The 15,394-nt window shown below is 41.7% G+C and overlaps 1 protein-coding gene across 1 annotated transcript in view; it reads left to right on the plus strand.

Moving 5' to 3' along the window:
• The window catches only part of LOC101281390 (OTU domain-containing protein 7A), a 387,881-nt gene that overhangs the window by 179,561 nt on the left and 192,926 nt on the right, over positions 1 to 15,394 (plus strand). The window contains exon 2 of the mRNA XM_049706859.1: positions 10,625 to 10,752. The gene's annotated coding sequence lies outside the window, so the exon portion shown is untranslated. The remainder of the gene's footprint in view (positions 1 to 10,624; positions 10,753 to 15,394) is intronic.

Consider the following 15,394-nt stretch of genomic DNA (forward strand, 5'->3'; position numbering starts at 1 on the left):
AGCAAACATTTCTTGCAGGATAAGGGACTTGAAGGGACCCTGGCTTGTGAAGGGCAGAGGGGCGTTAGGATAGGTAGAGGGAAACCAGATGGAAAAACACAGCAGAACCTAGGTGGGAGTGGGAGGCACCAGGGTCTGGGTGGTCTGAGGGAAGAGGCCACCTCCAGGGAGGCCAGAGAGCCCCTGTGCGTGGTGACCTGCCTGGGGCCACCTGGAGTCTATCGGGCAGCCTCTGGGCAGCTGGCAGCCTGGCTACCCTACTGGGTGACCACAGCTCCTTTTCACCTGCTGTTTGCCAGCAGTCAGGCCTGGGAGCGTGCCTGGTCTTCTTTCATCTTTAGCCCCTCTCTGTGCATATATTTTTACTTTAGAATAATGTCACCTTACAGCTGTGAGCCCCCTTCCGTCCCCGGAGTATTTTCAGAGGGCCCTCCCCATCGGTCTCTACCAGGACCCTTAGGACAGCTCAAGCCCATGGTAATAGATGAAGCAGAGTTGAAGTGGCTTCCCAGGGCCTCACCATCACGCTGTCCAAGCCAGCCACATCCTGCCTTTCAAGACAGCAATACGGGTCTAAAATGGCTATTTGATTTTAGAAACTTGTCTTCCAGGACTAAAGTGCATGCAAAGCATCAACACCCTTCCTTTTGGCTGATAGCCTTTCTCTCCCCTCACTGTGTTCTTGATCTAAACTTGCTTTTAAGTCACTGCAATGTTCTTGCATTTCTCTCTAGAGGAACTTGCATGTTGAAAAGCACTTCAGCCTCCCAAATCTTTACATAATTTATTACAGACATATTTTGTGCTTGCAATATCTTACGGTACAAAAAGAGAATCTCCCTTTTGTTTCCAGAAGTTGTTACAGACTTTTCCTGAATTTAAATTTCTTGAAACTTTAGCCAGGACATGCTGCAAGTTTTGATTCCCTTAGAGAACTGGAAATCAAACTGGGTTCCAGGAGGACTGAGGCCTCCACATTTTTTCTGTGCCTTCCTGAGTGGCAGAAGAACTGAGTGGTCAGTGTGTGAATTAAAGCCCGTTTCATAGAAATTCACTTTTCTTTTAAAGCTCTGAGGAAGGCTAAGAAATAAAGCCTGTCCCAACAGGGGATGGGTGAAGGTTATGTGTGGAGGAGGGCCCTGCATTTTTACAGCAAGCGAGCCAGGCATCCGAGGAGCACAGGCTCTGGGAGCCCAGGAGATGCTGGGAGGAACAGAGAAGCTTCATGAAGAACAGACATTCAGGCCAGGACGGGAGACCTCCCTCTCGGGGTTCTTGTGGGATTAAAAGAAATCCTGTGATGCATTCAGCCTGGTACCTTGTATGTAGTATGTGCTCAGTAAATAGGAGCTGCAGTGAAAAATCATAATCATCACCTCTGCTAGAGTTTCTACGCCATCCACTAGCAGTGAAGTGGATGATGAACCTGGGGGAGAAATTATTTAAAATTTATTTTATTGAAGTATAGTTGATTTACAATGCTGTGTTAATTTCTACTGTATAGCAGAGTGATTCATTTATATATATATTTTTTCTTTCAATCAATTACAGTTTATCACAAGATATTAAATATAGTTCCCTGTGCTATACAGTAGGACCTTATTGTTTATCCATTCTATATATAATACTCAGTAATTTGCCTTCATGATTCTGAAATATTATTGTGGGAGACTTTTTATCCCACCTGGCACTTCAGACAAAGGCACCTCTCTCTGTGGAGGCTTGAGAGCAGAATTGATCAGCCCCATGTGGTCCCGCTTCTGTGGGTCCCTTTCCACCCACCTCCATGCCTGGCACAGGCTTCTGTAGGCTCCAGGACCCAGCGCCAAGGATGCCAGGGCTGTGCCCAGGCTGTCTGCTAGCGGGTCTGCCTCTGCAACTCAGTTTAGTGCCTAGTTACTTCCCCTTTCGTCTTGGGCCCAAATGTATTGAGAAACAAATTGGTTGTTTGTCCAGACCACTGGGTGTTTTACACTGACAGGTTCGTGCTCCGAAGCAAGTCAGTAAAATTAAAATTTGGTACAGCTAGCCCTCTTCTCTTTCACCTGGCCTTGACATTCCTTCTCTAGGAATCTTAGAAGTGGCTTTGTAAGATTGCTGCGAAATTTGTTGAGATTCTACTGGTTTTAAAGACTAATTACAGACTAATTGATATTGCAGTACTGTCTGTCTACTTGTCCAGGAAATATTCTCCCTTTATTGGGTGTCCATTCATGTTTTTCAGTGGAGTTTTATAGGTTTTTCAGATGATTCCTATACCTTTGTTATTAGTCTTTTTCATAAGGATCTTTTAGGATTTTTTGCTCTGCATATGACTGTTTTCTTTCCCTCTCTTTTTTTTATTATAAACAATAGCATATGGACAAAGAAAATGCATTGAAAACTATGTGAATGGTTTAAAGAACAAAATACACAGCCATGCACCCATCACACAGGAGGAGCACGATTGTACCCCAGAATTCATGGATGTCCCCCGTCCCCAACCCACAGAGGTCACCCCTGTCCTAAATCACCTATGTTTACACAGATCTCCCTCAACTTATGATGCGGTTACATCCCAATAAACCCATCGTAAATGGAAAATATCCCGAGTCAAAAATGCATGTAAAGGGTTTCCCTGGTGGCGCAGTGGTTGAGAGTCCGCCTGCCGATGCAGGGTACACGGGTTCGTGCCCCGGTCTGGGAAGATCCCACATGCTGCAGAGTGGCTGGGCCTGTGAGCCATGGCCGCTGAGCCTGCGTGTCCAGAGCCTGTGCTCTGCAACGGGAGAGGGCCACAACAGTGAGAGGCCTGCGTACCGCAAAAAAAAAAAAAAAATGCATGTAAGGACTTCCCTGGTGGTGCAGTGGTTAAGAATCTGCCTGCCAATACAGGGGACACGGGTTCGAGCCGTGGTCCGGGAAGATCCCACATGCTGCGGAGCAACTAAGCCCATGTGCCACAACTACTGAGCCTGCGCTCTAGAGCCCACGAGCCACAGCTACTGAGCCCATGTGCCACAACTACTGAAGCTTGCATGCCTAGAGCCCATGCTGCACAGCAAGAGAAGCCACCACAATGAGGAGCCCATGTACTGCAATGAAGAGTAGCCCCCCCGCTCGCTAGAACTAGAGAAAGCCTGTGCACAGCAACAAAGACCCAAAGCAGCCAAAAATAAATAAACAAACAAATAAATAATGCATTTAATACACCTAACCTACCAAAAATCATAGTTTAGCCCAGCTTCCTTGAAACATATGCAAAACACTTATATTAGCCTATATAGTTGGGCGAAATCCTCTAACACAAAGCCTATTTTATAATAAAGGGTTGAATATCTCATGTAATCTATTGAATACTGTACTTAAATCAAAAAAACAGAATGGCTGTCTGGGTCCAAGATGGTTGTAAGTATATCGGTTGTTTACCCTTGGGACGGGGTGGTTCACTGCCACTGCCCAGCATCTCGAGAGAGGATTGTACTGCTTATCGCTAGCCTGAGAAAAGATCAAAATTCAAGAGCTACCATATGATCCTGCAGTCCCACTCCTGGGTATATATCCAGAGAAAAACGTGGTTCAAAAGGATACATGCACCCCAATGTTCATTGCAGTGCTGTTTACAATAGCCAAGACAAGGAAGCAACCTAAATGTCCATCAACAGAGGAATGGATAAAGAAGATGTGGTACATATATACAATGGAATATTACTCAGCCATAAAAAAGAATGAAATAATGCCATTTGCAGCAACATGGATGGACCTGGAGATTATCATACTAAGTGAAGTAAGTCAGACAGAGAAAGGCAAAAATCATATGATATCGTTTATATGGGGAATCTAAAAAAAAAGATACAAACTTATTTACAAAATGGAAACAGACTCACAGACTTACAGAACGAACTTACAGTTACCCAGGGGAAAGGATGGAGGGAGGGACAGATTGAGAGTTTGGGATTTACATGTACACACTGCTATATTTAAAATGGATAACTAACAAGGACCTACTGTATAGCACAGGGAACTCTTCTCAATACTCTGTAATAACATAAATGGAAAAAGAATTTGAAAAAGAATAGATACATGTATATGTATAACCGAATCACTCTGTTGTACACCTGAAACTAACACAACATTGTTAATCAACTATACTTCAGTATAAAATAATTTTTTTTTAGTTTTGAAGTATGGTTTCTACTGAATGCATATAAATGTCACACCATCTTAAAGTCGAAAAAATGTAAGTGGAACCATCATAAGTCCGGGACCGTCTAGCTTGCCCAGCTAAACAGTGCCTGGATCTGCCTGCTGTTTGCACTTTACATAAGCGGATTGTGTGCATCCTTCTGTGGCTTGCTTCTTTCCCTTAATATAGCTTATCTATCCAGCCATGTTGATGCTTGTAGCCGCCATGCACTCATTTTCCCTGAAATTCGGATTCCATTCGGCAGTTGATGAGCATCTGGTGGTTTCTGTGCTCATAGGAGCTTGTGTCTGCCCTCTGGTGCATGCGTGTGAGGATCAAAGGATGTGGGAGAGTTCCTGGGATGCAAGTGCATTACATCTAGGTCAGGACGTGCAGTTTGCGCCACAAACAATTGCACAACGTTTGCCTTTGACCAGCATCAAAAGAAAGTTACATTTTCTCCATATTATTGTCCATACATGGCGTTGTTCATTTAAAATTTTTTCCCAGTCTGATAGGTATAAGCTATTATCTCTATGCGGTCTTATTTTTCATTTATTTTCATAAAAATTAGATTGTCAGAATTTTGTCCGTGTCTATCACTTTTTTGTTCTTGCATTTCTGCAAAATTTCTACTTATTTCGATGGCCCATTTTTCCATTGGGTTGTTTGTCTTTTCTTATTACATCTTAGGAATGCTTTAAATCATCTGAGTACCATTCCTCAATCAGTGATATGTTTGGTAAATATCTCCTCACAGTATGTGGTCTGTCTACTCACTTTCTTAACAGTTTTAATACTTTTCACGCGAAGCAGTTAATAATTTATTTTAGCCATTTTAGTCTTTTTTTTTTTTTTTTTTTTGCGGTACGCGGGCCTCTCACCGTCGCGGCCGCTCCCATTGCGGAGCACAGGCTCCGGACACGCAGGCTCAGCGGCCATGGCTCACGGGCCCAGCCGCTCCGCGGCATGTGGGATCTTCCCGGACCGGGGCACGAACCCGTGTCCCCTGCATTGGCAGGCGGACTCTCAACCACTGCGCCACCAGGGAAGCCCAGCTATTTTAGTCTTATTTAAAAAATTCTTCCTCTAAGTCATAAGAAATTTCCTATATTCTCTTCTAGAATTTATGTAGTTTAGCCTTAACTTAGAAATTTATTTTTGGTATGGTGGGGGTCCAATTTCATTATTTCAGTTTGCATAATAACTTGTCTTAGCATTGTATCGTGCAGTCTGTTCTTTTCCAACTGATCTGTAAAATCATCTGTCATGTATTAAATGTCCATATATATGTGATCCTTTTTCAGGTTTTCTATTCTGGGCTGCTTCTCTATGTGTCTATCCCTGTACCAATGACACACTGTCTTAACTTCTGTCATTTTGTGATGAGTCTGGTTACCCTGTAGGGCCTTTCTCCACCTCACTCTTTTTCTTCGATGTGCATTGGACTTAGAGCTTCTAAATGCACTTTGGAATTAATTTGCAAGTCATACGCATGTGCACACCCCCCATACCCTCCTACACACATGCCCTTTAAGATATTGAATGTAATTATATTGAACCTATAGAAGTATAATGTTTCCTAATCTATATCTCCACTTATTCAGACATACTTTATCTCCATGAGGTTTCTGTACACTTTTTGTTGCATTCAGTCCTGCATACTTTATATTGATGCTATTATAATTGGCATTTTTTACTTGATTTTCAAATCTTTTTGGTTCATACACACAGAATTGATTTTGTGTATTAATTTTATATCTGAAAGCTTTTATTAACTCTAATGATTTATCAGCAAGATTATTTTCTATGTATAAAGTCATATTATCCACAAATAATGACAGGTTTCTCCTTTCTTTTAAACTTCTCATACCTTTTATTTTAATTAATTAACTTATTTATGTGTCCTTACTGCACTGACTAAGACTTCCAGGAGATTGGTGACCTTCAGTGGTGATAGTGTGACCTTATCTTATTCCTGATCTTAAAGGAAAGGCAGTTAGCATTATTCAACATTTCACCATTAAGTGTAATATTGTAGTCGTTTTTTGAACTATATCCTATATTAGGTTAAAGAGCTTCTTTTCTATTCCTAATTTGCTAAGAGATATTTTCTTTTATCATGAATAAATGTTGAATTATATCAGTGTATATCTTTTGAAATGGTCATCTGATTTTTCTCTTTAATTTATAATGTGGTAAATGTATAAAGTCAAACTAGCCTTACACATTGATTTTATTTTGTTGACTATTAATATTACTTTAAGATTTACAGTTTTAATCTTAGAATAAGATAACTCACTTTGTCCTTTTATTTTTAACCTTTAGTTTTTAATAAAAATCAGTTGATTAATCTAAATAAATACTAACTTACCATTTCTTTTAACTCACCATTGCTATTGTATCTCACCTTCTCCTGTTGGATTTATTTTTCTTTTTATTTGAGTATTTTCTCTGTAAATGTTTTCAGGAGTCTGTGGACAATGAATTTTCTGAGCCTCTGTGTGCCTGCATACATACATCACCTTTTGTCTACATAGTCCTAGGTTCCAAATTTTACTCCCCTCACACCCAGTCTTAAAATATACTTCTTTGAATGCTGTGTGGCCAATGGAACAATCTTTAATTTGATTCTCATTCTTTTGTGTGTTTGTTTATTTTGAAACTATTTTATTGTGGGAAAATATACATAAGATAAAATGTACCATTTTAACCACTTTTAAGTGTCCATTCAGTAGTATTAAGTACATTCACATTGTTGTGCAACCATCACCACCATCCCTTCCTAGAACTTTTTCATCTTACCCCATTGAAACTCTTTATCCATTAAATCCTAACTCACAATTCCGCATCTCCCAGCCCCTGGCAACTTCCATTCTACTTTCTGCCCCTAAGAGTTTAACTACTCTGGCTACTTCACATAAGTGGAATCATACAATGTTTGTCCTTTTATTACTAGCTTATTTCACTTATAATGTCCTCAGGGTTCATACATATTGTAACAAGTGTAAGAATTTCCTTCCTTTTTTAAAAAAAAATTTATTGGAGTATAGTTGATTTCCAATGTTGTGTTAGTTTCAGGTGTACAGCAAAGTGAATCAGTTATATGTATACATGTATCCACTCATTTTTAGATTGTTTTCCCATATAGACCATTACAGAGTATTGAGTAGAGTTCCCTGTGCTATACAGTAGGTCCTTATTAGTTATCTGTTTTATATATAGTAGTGTGTATATGTTAATCCCAATCTTCCAATTTATCCCTCCCCCTCCTTACCTCCTGGTAACCATAAGTTTGTTTTCTACATTTTGGAAGATCTAAATAGACACTTCTCCAAAGAAGACATATAGATGGCTAAAAAGCACATGAAAAGGTGCTCAATATCACTAATGATTAGAGAAATGTAAATCAAAACTACAATGAGGTATCACCTCACACTGGTCAGAATGGCCATCACCAAAAAATCTACAAACAATAAATGCTGGAAAGGGTGTGGAGAAAAGGGAACCCTCCTACACTGTTGGTGTGAATGTAAGCTGGTACAGCCGCCATGGAGAACAATATGGAGGTTCCTTAAGAAACTAAAAATAGAACTACCATGTGATCCAGCAGTCCCACTCCAGGGTATAGATTCAGAGAAAACATAATTTGAAAAGATACGTGCACCCCAATGTTCATTGCAGCACTATTTACTTTAGCCAGGACATGGAAGCAACCTAAATGTCCATCAACAGAGGAATGGATAAAGATGTGGTTCATATATACAATGGAATATTACTCAGCCATAAAAAAAGAATGAGGGGACTTCTCTGGTGGCACAGTGGATAAGCCTCCGCGCTCCTAATGCAGGGGGCCCAGCTTCAATCCCTGATCAGGGAACTAGATCCCACATGCATGCCGTAACTAAGAGTTCACATGCCACAGCTAAAGAGCCCATGAGCCTCAACTAAGGAGCCCTGGAGCCACAACTAAGGAGCCCACCTGCTGCAACTAACAGCCAGTGCATCCAAATAAATAATAAGTAAATATTTTAAAAAATGTAATAATGCCATTTGCAGCAACATGGATGGAGCTAGAGATTGTCATACTGAGTGAAGTAAGTAAGACAGAGAAAGACAAATATCATATGATATCGCTTAAATGAATTTCCTTCATCGTGTGGATAGACCTTATTTTGTTTATGTGTTCACTCATTGATGGGTACTTGAGTTACTTCCACCTTTTTGCTATTGTGAATAATTCTGCTATCAACAAGGCTGTACAAATATTTGTTCAAGTCTCTGCTTGAACAGATAAACCCAGAAGTAGAATTGCTATATCATATGGTAATTCTTTGTTTACGTTTTTGAGGGACCACTATATTGTTTTCTATAGAGGCTGTACCATTTTACATTCCCACCAGCAATGGAAAAGGGTTCCAATTTCCCTACATCCCTACCAACACTTGTGATTTTCTATTTGTTTGTTTTTTTAATAATCATCCTAATGGCTATGAAGTGGTATCTCATTGTGGTTTCAGTTTGCATTTCTCTAGTGATTACTGATGTTGAGCATCTTTTCATGTGCTTATTGGCCATTTGTATATCTTCTTTGGAGAAATGGCTATTAAAGTTCTTTACCCATTTTTAAACTGGGTTGTTTGGGTTTTCTGTTGAGTTGTAGGAGTTCTTTATATATTCTGGATATTAATCACTTATCAGATATATGATTTGCAAATATTTTCTCCCATCTCATGGGTTGCCTTTTCACTCTGTTGTTGGTATCATTTGATACGAAGGTTTTAATTTTGATGAGGTCCAATTTTTTTGTTGCTTGTGCTTTTGGTGACATACACGAGATATCATTGCCAAATCCAACGTCATGAAGATTTTCCTCTATGTTTTCTTCCAAAAGTTTTATACTTTTAGGCCTTACATAAAGGTTTTTTGATCCATTTGAGGTAATTTTTATATATGGTGTAAGGTAAGGGTCCAGCTTCATTCTTTCATATGTGGATATCCAAGTTTTCCCGACACGGTTAATTGAAAAGACTGTCCTTTCCTCATTGAATGGTCTTGACACCCTTGTCAAAAATTACTTGACCATATATGCAAGGGTTTATTTCTGGACTCTCTATTTTATACCATTGATCTGTCTATATAGCTCTCTTTATGCCCAGACCACACTGTTTTGATGATTATATCTTCATAGTAAGTTTCAAAATCAGGAAATGCGAGACCTTCAACTTTGTTCTTCTTTATCAAGATTGTTTTGGCTACTGATCCTCATTCTTTTGCATTTAGTGTCTTCCCATGTCTGTTTAAGAATTCAGCTAGGTTTATGAAGATGTGTGATTTATCCATGTGGATGGGAAAGGTCAAAGGAGAAACCAGCTGGGGGTCTGGAGGCTCAGGACCTGCAGGGACAGGATAGGCCATCCCCAGGCTCTGGGCACACCTCCTGACAGGGGCAATCCCTAGATGCAGGTGAGATCCTCAGACTTCACCCAGAACCTAGGTGTTAACATGGAGGAAAGCAGGGTCCCTGTACCCCATGTGGTATAGTCTCTGTAGGGTGCACAGAGGTGACCCAGCTCCTTCCCCTCACCTGTGCAGTCATGGTCCTCCTAGCTCACAAGCGTCCTGGGGGTCTGATGCCTGAAAGAAAACCCCACATTGCAGATAAGGAAGTGGATCTCAGGTGTCAAGATGCTGTTCATAACACTTGCCCCCATCACCACTGGGGATCCCCTTGCACTCACCTGGACTGAGGTATGGTCCACAGGGACCCTCCTGACTCAGGATGCTATCAATAACACTTTGACCCCACACTGGATCCTGGTGCACCCCACCAGGAATGAGGAGTGGTCATCAGCCTGACCTCTTAAATTCCCTGAGGATCACACCACGATCCCAGCAAGGATGATGAACAGCTTCCTAACTTTGCGATTCCCCGTGGACTGTGCCACCTGAGGTTCTCCTGGGATGTCAGAAGTCGGGGTTCTGTCTGTGAGTGCCTCTGTGCACCTGCCCTGGAACATCAGCATAGCCTGTGAACTTCTCATGGCTCTGACCTCACAGTCACTTCTGTGAGTTGACACCTGCCTGGGAGACTTTTCCATTTATCCTGACCTACCCCCCAATGCCTGTATTTATTTAAAAATTAAAGGGTGGGATGGTGTGTGGAGGAGGGAGATTCACTATCAAGACCATTTCAAGTTCAAATTCTATCTTGATTGTGGTGGTGGTTACACAGTTGTACACATTTTGTTAAAATACATGTATTTTATTGTATGTAAATTATTTCTCAATAAAGTTAATTAAAAATTTTTAAAAGAGCATTTCAAGTTCATACCAAATATTTTAAATCATTTTAAAATTTGAAATATACAAATTTAAAAATATTTTAAAAATTCTTAAATTTTAAATTCTCACTTTTAATGGAATGTGAATATTCTCTTTTATTCTTGTCTTTTCCAGAGTTCTCAGGGGCTGTGATCTCATGCCATTCACTGGGGCAATAATGGGCCATTTCCAGCAGGGACGATGCCGCGTTGCCCCCAGTGCCTAACTGCCACCCACCTCCAGAGAATCTCAGTGTCTGAAAAGTAAGTCCCATGTTCATGGGGTCCCTTGGGACCGTGCTGGGGGGCCAAGTGCAGTCAACATCTCCAACAACAGAGCTTGTAGTGGTCCTGGGAACAAATGACCTGAAAATCAGGTTTAAATCCAGGGAGGAATGGTATGTTAATTTATCCACTAAAGTCCATCAAGAGGAAATTGTGAAATGAATTTCGTGTTGCATTAGGATTTGTGCTTAGAATAGTAAACATTACCCTTAAAAAGAATGTGGCTGTAGTGAATGACCAACAGGTGATTTGATTTACACTAATGCAAAATTTATTAAGCAACTTTGTTGCCATCTGTAGCTATCATGATTGATTTTTAAAATGTTATGAGTCATTTAAACAAAAGACAAAAGTCTCATCTTAACATATTAATTGCTTTTATTTTTAATGTTCTTTGTTCTTGTCCCAAAATAGAATTTTTATCTAGCTGATATCAGAGCATAGCAATTCTTTTGCCTTATGACTCTTCAAACAAATATCTTCACTTACTTTTTTGCCTACTTTTCTTTTGATAAACTGCAGATTTATAGGAAAATGGAAAAATAGTATAGTGAATACATATAATCTTCACTCAGAGTTAGCAGATGTTTACCCAAATACACACGTGAACAGATACATACACACATGGAGAGATTGTAAATATGGATTTGTGTGTTATGGATGTGTGTTCAGCTTTTGTCTCTGAATCATGTGAATCATGGGAAAGTAAGTTGCAGACATCATGACATACTTTGTATATATCTCCTAAGTTCATAGATTGTCTTCTTTAAAGGTATACTATGATACCATTATCACTGTGGAAGTCAACACTGATAAAGTAATATTATCTAATATATAGTCCCAATTCAAATACCCCTGGTTGCCCAAAGTACTCTTTATAGCTGTTTTCCATTATCTAGAATTCAATTACATGACATGCACTGAACCTGGTTATGGCTCTTTAAACCTGAACCAAAACTGTTTTTTGTGATGCTGACTTTTTTTTTAAGAATCTAAGCCGTTTGTTTTATAGAGTATCTCACAGTTGTCTGACTGTTTCCCTCATGCTTATTAGCTCCAGGTAGACATCTCGTGTATTTGCCTCACATCAGTGGTCCCACCACATCATCGTGACCTGGTATTGGTAGTGAACGGTTCACCTGGCTAAGGTGATTTCTGCCAGAGCTCTCCTTTATGATGTTACCGTATTTATTCTTTTCTAATTAATAAGTAGTCTGTGGGGTGAGCTTTGAGACCATGGGAATATTCTCTTTTCCAGATAATTTTCACCCAATGGCTTTAGCATCCATTGCTGGTTGTATTATGATTTTTCAGGCCATGGGAATATTCCCTTTCCCAGATAATTTTCACCCAATCGCTCAATCAGTGCATCAGACTCTCTTTCCTGTCACATAGTCCTTCATTTTTCGCTTTTTCCACGGCTGTGAGATATCACACAAGGGAGTATCTGGGTGGTCAAGAGAAAGACTCTGAAATCAGACCATCTAAGGTGTGCCCCTTGTCTCTGTCATACACTGACCCGATGACCTTGGGCAAAGGCTTCACCTCATAAACCCTCAGTGCCCTTGTCGTTAACTCTGGAGACGAGAGTAAGTCCTGCGAGAGGTGTCCGGCAGGTCTGGAGCCATGGTTGGTGCTCACCGGGTACTATTACAGAGGCAGGGAGGATGGCTAAGTGCCCATTGGGTACTGCACCACCCCTGAGATGGTTTGTAAGCCATGAAAGCTGATTAAGACCTTTGGCCAAAAGGCTGATGAACCTGAACAACAGAGCAGAGGATCCCCCTGGTCTGAGCGCTCATAAGTGCTCATAATCGTAAGTCCCTGCGGTTAGGAGGTTGCATAGAGAAGCAAACTCACCATGGCAGGAAGCATCCACCAGCGAACAATGTCCCAGTGAGGTGCCTCCACCACTGTTCTGGTTACTCCTCACGCTCTCTGTCACACTTCCCTCCTCCCTGCCCCATGCCTGGACCTCCCTGGCCTGCTGTCTGTTTGCGTTTCAGTCACAGGTTACTAATTGGACTTCTTGTCTGAAGGTTATTAGATTTCTTTCTGTTTAGATTAAGTCCCCATGGTTTTATTGAGCTCTCTGGCCATGGAATCTTCCTTGAGAATGTTTTAGAAATTTTACCAAGGAAATAGCTTAGGAATATACATGTGATTTACAAGCTACACATGGACATGGATTAGACTGGGTCTTAAGGAGGGAAAAAAAGATTGCTGTTGGAGAACACTTCTAGCTAGAGTATCTTCAGAATGCTTCCTCTGTACATTTTACTTGTCTTGTTTTCTTCCCTGCAATGCTTTTGTTTTCTTTTTTTTTTTGATTAAAGTATAGTTGATTTACACTGTTTTGTTAATTACTGCTGTACAGCAAAGTGATTCAGTTATACATATATATACCTTCTTTTTTTATATTCTTTTCCATTATGGTTTGTCACAGGCTATTGAATATAGTTCCCTGTGCTATACAGTAGGACCTTGTTGTTTACCAGTTCTCTATGTAAAAGCTTACATCTGCTAACCCCACCCTCCCCCTTGGCACCCTTCCCCACAATTCTTAAAAGCAGATGAGGGCTGCTCTGATAAAGGATGCCTGTGGCTGCGTCCAGCGTGCTTCCTGCTTGTCAGGCTGAGCTTGTGGGATGTCTCTGTGGTGTCACCACTTCTCCTGCCTCCTGGGGTGATGCCAGCCTGGCTGGCCCATGGTTAGCCAGGGCAAAGGCTAGGTCCTGCAGACCCGGGGGTGACACCTCTGTGTGGGGCATGGACCCCAGCCCAAAGCTCCCCTGAAGTCTCCCAACTCCTCCTTCCATTTTCCTCCTTCTTAGCCGTTCATGAGCCGGGGACCCTCTGCCTGTCTCTGTGTCCCCTTGGGATGAGCTCCTTGGGGAAGGGACTAGGGTGCAGGTGTGACATAATTCTTGATGGGATGGGTGAAGCTAAGTCGAAAATCAAATCTCTGCTTCTGCAGAAACACAGAAGAAATCACTTGGGTTTCTTTGTTTTTTTGAAATATAGTTGATTTACAACGTTGTGTTAGATTCAGGTTACAGAACAGTGATTCACTTATACATATATATATATAAATAAATATATTCTTTTTTTACGTTCTCGTCCATTATAGGTTATTACAAGACATTGAATACAGTTCCCTGTGCTATACAGGAGGTCCTTGTTGGTTACTTGAGTTTCATTTGAACACATGGATAGAAATATCAGGGCTGCCTTTTTTCCGTTTCCCAAAGTGCACCCTGGGGAATTTCTGCCCACTTGGAAACCTGAGTTACCTGGTTTTGTGTAAGAGGCACACTCCCAGCCAGTGTGCTTGAGGATGGCACGGAGGCGGCTTGAAGCCAAGGAGAAGCCCCTCTTGGAGAAGCCTCCTCCCAGAGCTTGGCAGGTCCTGGGCCTCGCGGGGGGCCTCCCTGGCAGCCCTGGGCCGGGACCCTGAGTCCCTCTCTTTCCACTCCCTTTTTTCCTCTTCCTCGTCCCTGACAGGAGCTGCGGTGGTTGGGGTGGCAGGGGGAGTCCTCTCCTGCAGCTGCTTGCCTGAGTCCTATAGGAGCTCACGTTTTTCTGGGGCAAGTGTGAGCAGGGCACTGTATTTGTCTGTGTCACACACACCCACACCTCCCCAGGAAGGACAGACCCTGCAACAGCCCTGGGCTAGCTGGCATATCCGGGCCATGAGGAAGGGCGGCGGAGCGGGGGGCCTGAGGTCCACTTGGGGGACCAGGCTCTGCCCACGGGTGCCAAACTGTAGGGCCGTGTGGTGGGGATGCTGTGCTCCACCCATGTGAAGCGTAAGCCTGTGGGCTCCGAGGTTCCAGGGTCTCAGGGTCAGGTGTTCACTCCCACTCTCTAGCAGGGTGGCCACGACCCCCAGGCTGCCCGGGGTTGGGGGGGGTGGTCAGCAGTGCCTGGGGGGGTTGTCCTCCCAGCAAAAAGAAAAAGAATTATTGAAATCAGTTGCCTCAAACTTGCTCTGACATTTCCTCCAAAGCTGCGATGCTTCTTATTTGGTCTTGATCCAATGCTTCGTGTTTGAGTGAAACTGGTTTCACCATTCTTTCCTCGGGGGAGTTGGACATATATATTTTCTGCTTAAAAATGCCATTTCTTTCTTAACTCAAACAGTTGATCCCGTATCTTTAACTTCGTATGCATCCATTTAAGTATAGAAACAACCTTTTAAAAATTATGAGTTCTTTTTTATTTACAAAACAGAAATAGACCCACAGACATAGAAAACAAACTTACAGTTACAACCGGGGAAAGGGGGTGGGGGATAAAATCAGGAGTTTGGGATTAACATATACACACAACTGTATGTAAAATAGATGACAAGGACCTACTGTGTAGCACAGGGAACAATACTCAATATCTTATAATGACCTATAAGGGGAAAGAATCTGAAAAAGGATATATATATGTATAACTGAATCACCGTGTAAAACAGGAATTGCTATCCTCATTTCATTTCACAGGTGAAGCAGTGAGAGCCGGGGACCAAATTGATTGTCCCAGTTTATTTGCAGGGCTGTGTGCATTTGTATTTTAAGGTAAGTGTTCGTAGTGACTAAAGATTGGAACTCAGGTATCCAAAGAACACAGT

The sequence above is a fragment of the Orcinus orca genome, chromosome 2, assembly GCF_937001465.1.
Source record: "Orcinus orca chromosome 2, mOrcOrc1.1, whole genome shotgun sequence".
Taxonomy (NCBI): domain Eukaryota; kingdom Metazoa; phylum Chordata; class Mammalia; order Artiodactyla; family Delphinidae; genus Orcinus; species Orcinus orca.